This window comes from Microtus ochrogaster, chromosome 4 (genome assembly GCF_000317375.1).
Source record: "Microtus ochrogaster isolate Prairie Vole_2 chromosome 4, MicOch1.0, whole genome shotgun sequence".
NCBI classification, from domain to species: Eukaryota; Metazoa; Chordata; class Mammalia; order Rodentia; family Cricetidae; genus Microtus; species Microtus ochrogaster.
The window spans coordinates 71,467,240-71,475,662 of NC_022011.1; the positions used below are offsets into that span (position 1 = coordinate 71,467,240).

Here is an 8,423-nt window from a genome sequence, read left to right on the forward strand (position 1 = left end):
CCCCTTGTCCCCATACACATTTGATAGCATCACTGGAAGCATTAGCCCTTTGATAGCATCACTGGAAGCATTAGCCCCTTGTCCCCATACACATTCTCACACACTTAGCAGATGCAGCTGCTTTTCTTTTTCTCTTTTTCCAAAGATATCTAAAACAACAATTCTGCTTGGTATTTTTCATAATTTGTATTTTAAATTTTACTTATTAATGCTTACATATCTGTGCATGCTATGTGGGTGCCCAGGGAGACCAAAGTGGAGTGTCAAATGGCCCTGGAGTTGGTTGTGAATCCTGATCTGGGTGCTGAGGATGGAACACTAGTCCCTTGCAAGAATAGCAAGCACTTTTCTGTGGGGCCATGGCTCCACGCCCTCCATGCTTTCTATATAATACTGGGTTCATAAGGTGAGAGTTTTTTCAACTGAAGCATGGCAATTCTCAAAAGGCTAAACATAGTATTACCACAAGAACTAAAAGTGAATTCATGAAAAGATACTATCCATTGCCAGATAAATGAATGATATACAGGTATAGATCATGCTTCTCTTATTTACATAATTGAATCATATAAAGTAATGAGGTTCTGAATATTCTACGAGAGGGATAATCTTTGAAAACTTTGTGCTAACTAAAATAAACCTGCCCAATAAATCCATACATACTATAGGAATGAGAGATTTATAAAGACAAAAGACAGATTACAGATAGTAGGACTGAGATGTTACCGCTTGATGACTTCAAAATTTGGGGGGGGGGGCGAGAGAACATTTTGGAAATAATATGAATACCTGCACAATCCTGAATATGACCAATGCTACTGAATCACATATATTAGATGGTCAAGGAGCCAGGCGTAGTGGCACAGCCTTTAACTGAAGCATTTGGGAAGCAAAGAAACACAGATCTCTGTTCTATGGTAGCCTGGTCTACACAGCAAATTCCAGGCCAGTCAGGGCCCTATAGTGAGACTCTGTCTCCAAAAAACAGGGAGGAAATGTTCAAAGTTGGTAGTAGGAGATATATGCCACAGTGGTAGAGCACTTCCCTAGAACACCAACAAGCAAGAAAAACAAAAACAAACAAACAACTCCCCCCCCCAAAAAAACAGTCCAGATGGCAGGTTTTATGATAAATATTGTTTTTCTAAAATGATATAAAATCAAACTATTGCACTGTGTACTGTCGGGTGATCTGCTAGACAGTTAATTCCATCTCAGGGAATTAAACTAGTGCTGGAAGCTTTTTTTAGAGCTCAGAGAGCTCACTTTGGTTCGTTTAATGAAAGCGCCTCCTCTGGCATTCTATTTACCACATTTCCCTTACTGCCAAAGTGTTTTATTTATATAGCTCACTCCTTTAGCAATTAATCTTGGACCCTTTTTGAGATGCCCGATGTTTTAAAATTATTGTAACACATTATTATTTGATTATGCATTGCTTATAACACCAAGCAACTTGCTTAAGTTATCAAATCAATACTCATACTTAGTATTTGTTTGAATTTTATTTGCCAAAATATGTTCGTAGTAGCTCAGGCTGTCAAAACAGGATCTAATAACACACTACATGCAAAGCAACACAAAATTCAGTCCTACACTTCCACAAACACATTAAGTGGAAATTTCAACAACAAATGGTAAGGGAAAGCATTCCAGAAAAATTCATAAGATTTTGATTGCCCTCTTTTATTTGGTTTTTTTTTTTTTTTTGTTTTTTTTTTTTTTTTTGTTTTTTTTTTTTTTTTGGTTTTTTGGTTTTTCGAGACAGGGTTGCCCTCTTTTAAAAAATAAATAAATAGAGTATCCTACTGTATCTCAAATTGGCCTTAAATGAATTGCATCCTCGACTGGCCTCAGGTCTTAACGCAATTCTCCCCCGCACCCAAAGACATGGTTTCTCTGTGTTGCTTTGGAACCTGTCCTGGAACTGGCTCTTGTACACCAGGCTGGCCTCAGACACATACAGATTAAAGGGATTAAAGGCGTGCACCACCACCACCCAGAGGCAATCCTTCTAAATGAACCTCAGTGCTAGAATTTTAGGCATAAGCAACCACTTGGCTCTCATTTTCCCTGACTGAATAAAAAACAAGATGCTGTCAAAATAAGTATTTTTAAAATGAGCAATACATTGACATTTAGTGTGTTCACTGACATTTTCTATGCCTACAAAGAAACAATCAGCATATATAACCCTAATTCTTTAAGGGTTATTAAAAACCCTAAAAATTACACATAGTTTAAATACAATTATTTTAAAGATATTTTGGAGGACAACCAAATAATTTAAATAGCTTACTTAATGGTTATGAAGACATTAAAATAAATTATAGTTATAAAACGTGTTAGAGTATGACAATAAAAGAAGGTTTTAAAGAAAGGTGTTAAAAAGTTTGTTTGTTTGTTTAGTTTAGTTTAGTTTTTTGAGGTAAGGTTTCACTGTTTATCTCTGACTCTCCTGGAACTTGCTTTGTAGACCAGACTGGCCTCAAACTCACAAAAATCCACCTGCCTCTGCCTCCCACGGGCTGGAATTACAGGCGTCTGCCACTGACACACGGCAAATGAACTGCTTCTATTTCTTTGAAAAAATCTGCTTTATGTTAAAGTTAAAGACATGTACTTATAAAGTAGTCTCCAAAGCGAGCCCATTTCAACAGCAGCTCCAATACCAGCCTGTACTGAAACTCAACAAGGACAGTTCCCGTCTCCATCGAGAACACCCACAGCATCCTGACTCGTTTTCAGTCAGTCAAGCACCAGCCACACCACCAGAGGCCAAAAGCGGGGAGGCAAACAAAGCTGAGGTGTAAGCTGACAAAACACAAGTTCAAACATCTTTATTGTTTACGAAGTCCTTACACCCTTAATCTCTGAGATCTCATCATTTTCAATGACTGAATTATGATTTCTAAGGTTACAATGTATTAGGAAAAGAAATGAAGAGACGATGACGACAGCTTAAGTTTGTCAAACATCTACTCTGTTGAGCACTAGAAAGGGGACTGTGGGCAGGAGAGGAGGGACATCTGGGACAGGGAAACCATGGGAATTCCTAAAGACCAACAAACGGCTTGACTTCCATGACCATGACCGAGAACCCACAAGCTTGTCCTGAAGAGAGTCCCTGCATGACAATACACGATGGAAACTAAAGTCCAAAAACTTTCTTGATTCTCAAAGAAAAAATTTTGGGTTTTGTTTTAATTACCCTCAAGAGTATACATTTTAAAATAGAGAGTATGATTAAGGTTCTAACTAATCATGAAGGGCTCACAGTTAATAGTCTCTCCTCACTTTCTCCCCATGTAAAATGAGAACACTATCTACCTTGCAGCACTATGTTGACAACCAACAGCTAAGGCACTCAGGTACAGGTCATGACCGGTCACTAAAATAATACAAAAACCTAACTAATCAGTATATTTAGTTCTGTGACATAAAGTTTTATTACATTTAAAATAATAATAACTGAGGCTGGAAAGATGGTTCCCAAGTTGGGAGTACTGGTTGTTCTTCCATAGGACCTGGGTTCAATTTTCACCAACCAAGCCCATAACTGTCTATGACTCCGGTTCCAGGGAATCTGACTCCTTCACATAGACATACATGCAAGCAAAACACTAATGCACATAAAATAATTTTTAAATAATCATCATCATAATGATAATACTTTGGGGGTGACTGGAGGCCACTCTAGCTATGTAAAGAATACAAAGCCAAGGTGTACTAAGATTTTATAGGGAACACCTGTGAGTTTTAGCAGACAACATCTGTTATGCTGAGATAAGTCAAATTCATTCTTCAGTATCAATTTAGACTTTATCATCTAGGTGAAGCCTTCCTACATCTCTCTTTGTACTTCTAGGTACCTCAAATGTACCCCATGGAAAAGTCCTGGTTCCTTATCCCTATCCAATCAAGCTCACCTGGAAAACCTCTCTATCTCACAGCTGGTGGACCCCATCATCCTTCTAGACATCTTTTCTCCCTCTCATCTGTGAACATCACCAAGAAATCTTTTCAGCTTCTTTACCTTTCAAAACATCCCAAGTTTAAACTCTACCAAGCCACTCCCTTCTGTTAGATGAAGAACTCTGTACCAATGTTCCATGACTACAGTCTATTCTCAACACAGTCAATAGAACGGTCCTTACAAAACACAAACTACATCTATGCAAACACCTGGTTCCATCAAGTCCTACCTGGGGTCTGAAAAGTCTCCTGTCAACAGCCTCCCCTTCCTTCCTACTCTCCCCTCTTCCTCACTCTCACCTCCAATCAGCCTCCATTTACTTCCTACGGTCATAACAGGCATGCTCCTGCCAAAGGCTTCTGCCTGGAAAGGTATGCGCATAAGATTACCTTGTCAATGGCCAATCACCACCTTGGTTGAGTCCCTCTAGACCCCAGAACAGCCATAAAAATTATCCTGCTCCCTTTTCTTTAGATTTCTTTCTTAGTAACATTTACAGTCTAACATGCTATATATTTTACAAATTATTCATTATAGTTTATCTCCACCTGAACTATATGATTCATAAAAGTAAACTTTCGGAAGGTTTATTTACTGTTATTTCCCAGGTATCTGGAATGGTCCAAAAGACATGGAAATTCAATGTGTAACTGAAGTAGGCTGGAATAGCTCGGTGGTAGAGTACCTGCCTAACGTTTTCTAAGGTCCTATCATCAAAACGTCAAGACAGTACTAACAACAACACTAATCTTCAATGAAAACAACACACTGACTATGACTTTATCCAGCGCACAGCACCGAGTGTGTTTACCTGTACTTATCGCTTACCACACTGCGCTATCACAGCCTAAGTGTTTCCTGCTTCTACTAAAACTGTAAACTGCAGAGACAGGGCTTTTGTTTGGCTTCCTACTATAAGTAATTTTACTTCTTACAATGTCTGACACCTTGGAGGTCCTTTATAATATTTGATAAATAAATCCATCTAAATCGACAGTGTGCACACCTTGATAATGAACAAAATATAAAAGTGCCTGCTTTTTTAAATCCTCTGTATGTCTCTGGAGTTCTGGATTTTGGGGTCTGTTGGTGTTTCTCACAAGACTCTGACACTGGCAAAAGGACCTTACTCACATTATTTAAATTCTCTACAATTATTTCTTCGGCAATGAAAATGGAAGCAATGATACTGTGCCTAATGTGATTAATATGACTATAAAATGATAAATTAGCTCGGCAGTTCCTACTTAACAATAAATGGTATCTATTACTTATCATTACAAAATTAAAGAGGCACTGCTGCAAATTTTATTTTGATAACGATATTAAACATCATATTTAAAACCTTCTGAGATACAGGAAAACTTATATTAAAAATTACGGAGTGAATTTGAACTTGATAAGTATTTTGAAAAGAAGGTACTTAAATTCTTTCAACACAAGCTAAATTATTTATATTCCCCCAGAATACTTTTAAATGTTTGCCTAGTTTTACATTCTATAATCTTCTTCAGAAGCTACATTTAATTTTTAATAATTTTAAAATGTTATCTCTTACATAAACAAAAACCTATGACTAAAGCTTAAATATCAAGATGATAATATTTAAATAACCTACACTTCCCTAGCATATAATATACACATTCTTCTCTATTCTATGAACAAGCTCGTCCTTAGAAATGTCAGAAGCATGCTTGGAACTTGACTGTTAATTATTGGTTTTCTACTTTGTATTTTATTCATGTATCCAACAATATTCATAATTCTTGCGTGAGGATGGTTTAAGAAAAACAGAGTTCTGTTTAAATGTGATGATCATTTATTTCATTGTAAAGCCATGAATCTCCCACTCTTCTATACACTAATAATACTAACACTCCTGGTGGCAGTTAGTTCTCTATTTTATAAAACACATCTAAAACGTGCTTCCTTTATATTTTGTACTGTAATAAATAAATGAACACATTTTACTTAATCACCTGGGTAGGAGACGAGAAAACGAGGTAAGCAGTTTAAACAACTGTCCCAAGGCCACAGATGGGGTGGCTGCCAGCTCAAGGATTAAAGCTAAGCGGTTCTTTATTCCTTCTTATGCTTTGAGTACTTAACATTCCTTTTATATCTCAGGGTCCTCGTAATTAATGTACGAAAACAATTTAGTAAGAATTAAAACATTTATCAATACATTATGTTAATATGTAAATAGAAATTCTTATATTAAAAAATAAATTAGAATCTATTCCAGAATCTAAAAACAATATGATTTACTACATGTTATTTCAGGATTTTGCTAAGAGCACTTTGGCAAGTGGCAGCTTACTATAACTTACCATGCTAATGGTTTTCTTAAGCTTGTTTCTGTAACCAAAATATACAGTTGGTATATGACATGGTTGTTTTTAAGATACAAAACAAAAATACTTTCAATTTAAAAAAAATATCCTCCAAACTTAAAACAGTAGTTTCTACTCAAAATATAAGTTCAAGCTCAGGAAATACTTCTAAAAGCCTCATCAATGAAAACACAGTGATACACAATACAGAAAACAGCAAAGGCTCTCGTTAGCGGGAGAAAGACATTCAGCACAACACTGGCAGCTTACTGTGGAGAGGGTTTAATCAGGAAGTAGCCATTATCCTTTCGATTCGGAGCAGAGGCAGAGGCAGCACTCCACAACAAGCCACGATATTTTCAGTCGAAAGGCTTGAAAGAATACTTACTATTGTATCCTAGCTCTGCTGACCCCAAAGGTCACAATATGTCTTTTATCAAGCGCTATAATGAAACCACTATTCGTTAGCATTTGCAACGCTCTGTTTGTTGAAACACCTAAAAATCTACCTACACAGCCTCTCTCTCACAAAACATGGCTGTCTTATTCAGAGATTAGCAATTATTGTAATGAGATACTGTCGGAGAGGGTCAAATAGTACTTCCTGCAGTTTACACATCTTGATTTCCTGGTAAACAAACTGAGAGGCAGGTGGAGCACTTAGCTCCCGGGTAACCAGAAAGCTCACATGACAAAACCAAGTCAGGTAAGGGGGTGGCTCAGGTAATGGTTCTTTTCTTAATTCTGTTTGTATTAGGGCAATCAGACTACTATATAAATATACAGCAATCTTGAAAAATATGGTAAGAATCAGAAGTTTACATGGGGTAAAATGATTCCCTACATTTTAAGCTCCTTTTTCAAAAATACAATAAATTTATAATAGTCACCTGAGCACTGAAAAAACAAGAATCCAATTGCTAATCTGAAAATTGCATTTCTTTGTTCTCAGTTTTTCCAACTCAATTTGCCTTTTCCCCTATTCCCCTGAAATTGTATGGAAGTTGATTTAAATTATCACTACAAAATCTAAAATCCTTAGCTTCCTCAAAATAAAAACAAGTTACTACTTTCAAAGTATCTAGGTAATTTTTAAAATCTGCAAAACTTGTACTCATCTTAAAAATCTCCTATTTATGGGCTGGAGGCATGACTCAGTCATTAAAGGCTAGGCTCACAACCAAAATTATAAAAAAAATCTTCTATTTCCTAAAAATATATTATACTAATATTATACTTCTACTCATGAATACAACATTTAATAATTTAATGCAGAGTAATTAAAGACCATTTTACAATATAAGCATATCAAATATTTAAGTCATTTGATTAATTTAAGCTTATATTAACTCATTTGCAAAATCTAATGTACTGAAAGAGGAAAAACAACAAAAATCAATACAAAAAATTCCAAATCCACCCGAACAGAAGACTATGGACCAGATGGACAGAATCTCAGAAATCTGCTCATAAATACCAACTGTGTTGCTTCAAAAGAGTATTGAATCACATTAACATAGTTGTTAACACCATTAATGCTTTTACCACAATGAAACTGTCAATTTTCAAAACACTGTAACTAAGCAGTTAAGAGTTCCAGCTAAAATTTGTAGTTGTAGTCAAATTCAGTAACACATATATCCTATTTTCACCAGCGTGCAAACATGGTCCTTAGTCCATCAGAAAAATTATAAATGCAATTCCAACCATACATGCAGTTTCTGGCTATATATTCATATGCCGAGACAAAACAGTTAAGTTGCAAGATTACTATTTCAACTATTTCAAAGGTCCATGACTGTGTCAGGTCCCATGACAGCTCACTTTTGGAAACAGTAAAGAAAACTGTGAAGAGGAAGAGAAAGTAAGTGTGATACTTTAGTCATTCAAAGCTGCTCCTGCAGCCACAGTCAGTGAGCTTTCCCACGAAGAGTTTATACTTCTGGGCTCAAGGGATGGGCCAGAGAGCGAGTGTGCTTGCTGACAACACAGAGGACCTGAATTGACCCCAGGACCAACATGGTGGAAGGAGAGAACTAATTCCCACTAAGCTGTTCTGGGTCTCTCCACAACAAAACACACGAGAGAGAGAGAGAGAGAGAGAGAGAGAGAGA

General features: G+C 36.6%; 1 protein-coding gene across 9 annotated transcripts in view; it reads right to left on the reverse strand.

Annotated features, from left to right (window-relative positions):
• Baz2b (bromodomain adjacent to zinc finger domain 2B) overlaps positions 1–8,423 on the reverse strand; it is a 210,405-nt gene that overhangs the window by 116,251 nt on the left and 85,731 nt on the right. Inside the window, exon 1 of one of the 9 annotated variants that reach the window (XM_026789340.1) lies at positions 6,580–6,844. The exons of the other annotated variants lie outside the window; for them this stretch is intronic. The gene's annotated coding sequence lies outside the window, so the exon portion shown is untranslated. Of the gene's footprint in view, positions 1–6,579; positions 6,845–8,423 lie in introns of those variants that run through there. 9 annotated transcript variants of the gene reach the window in all.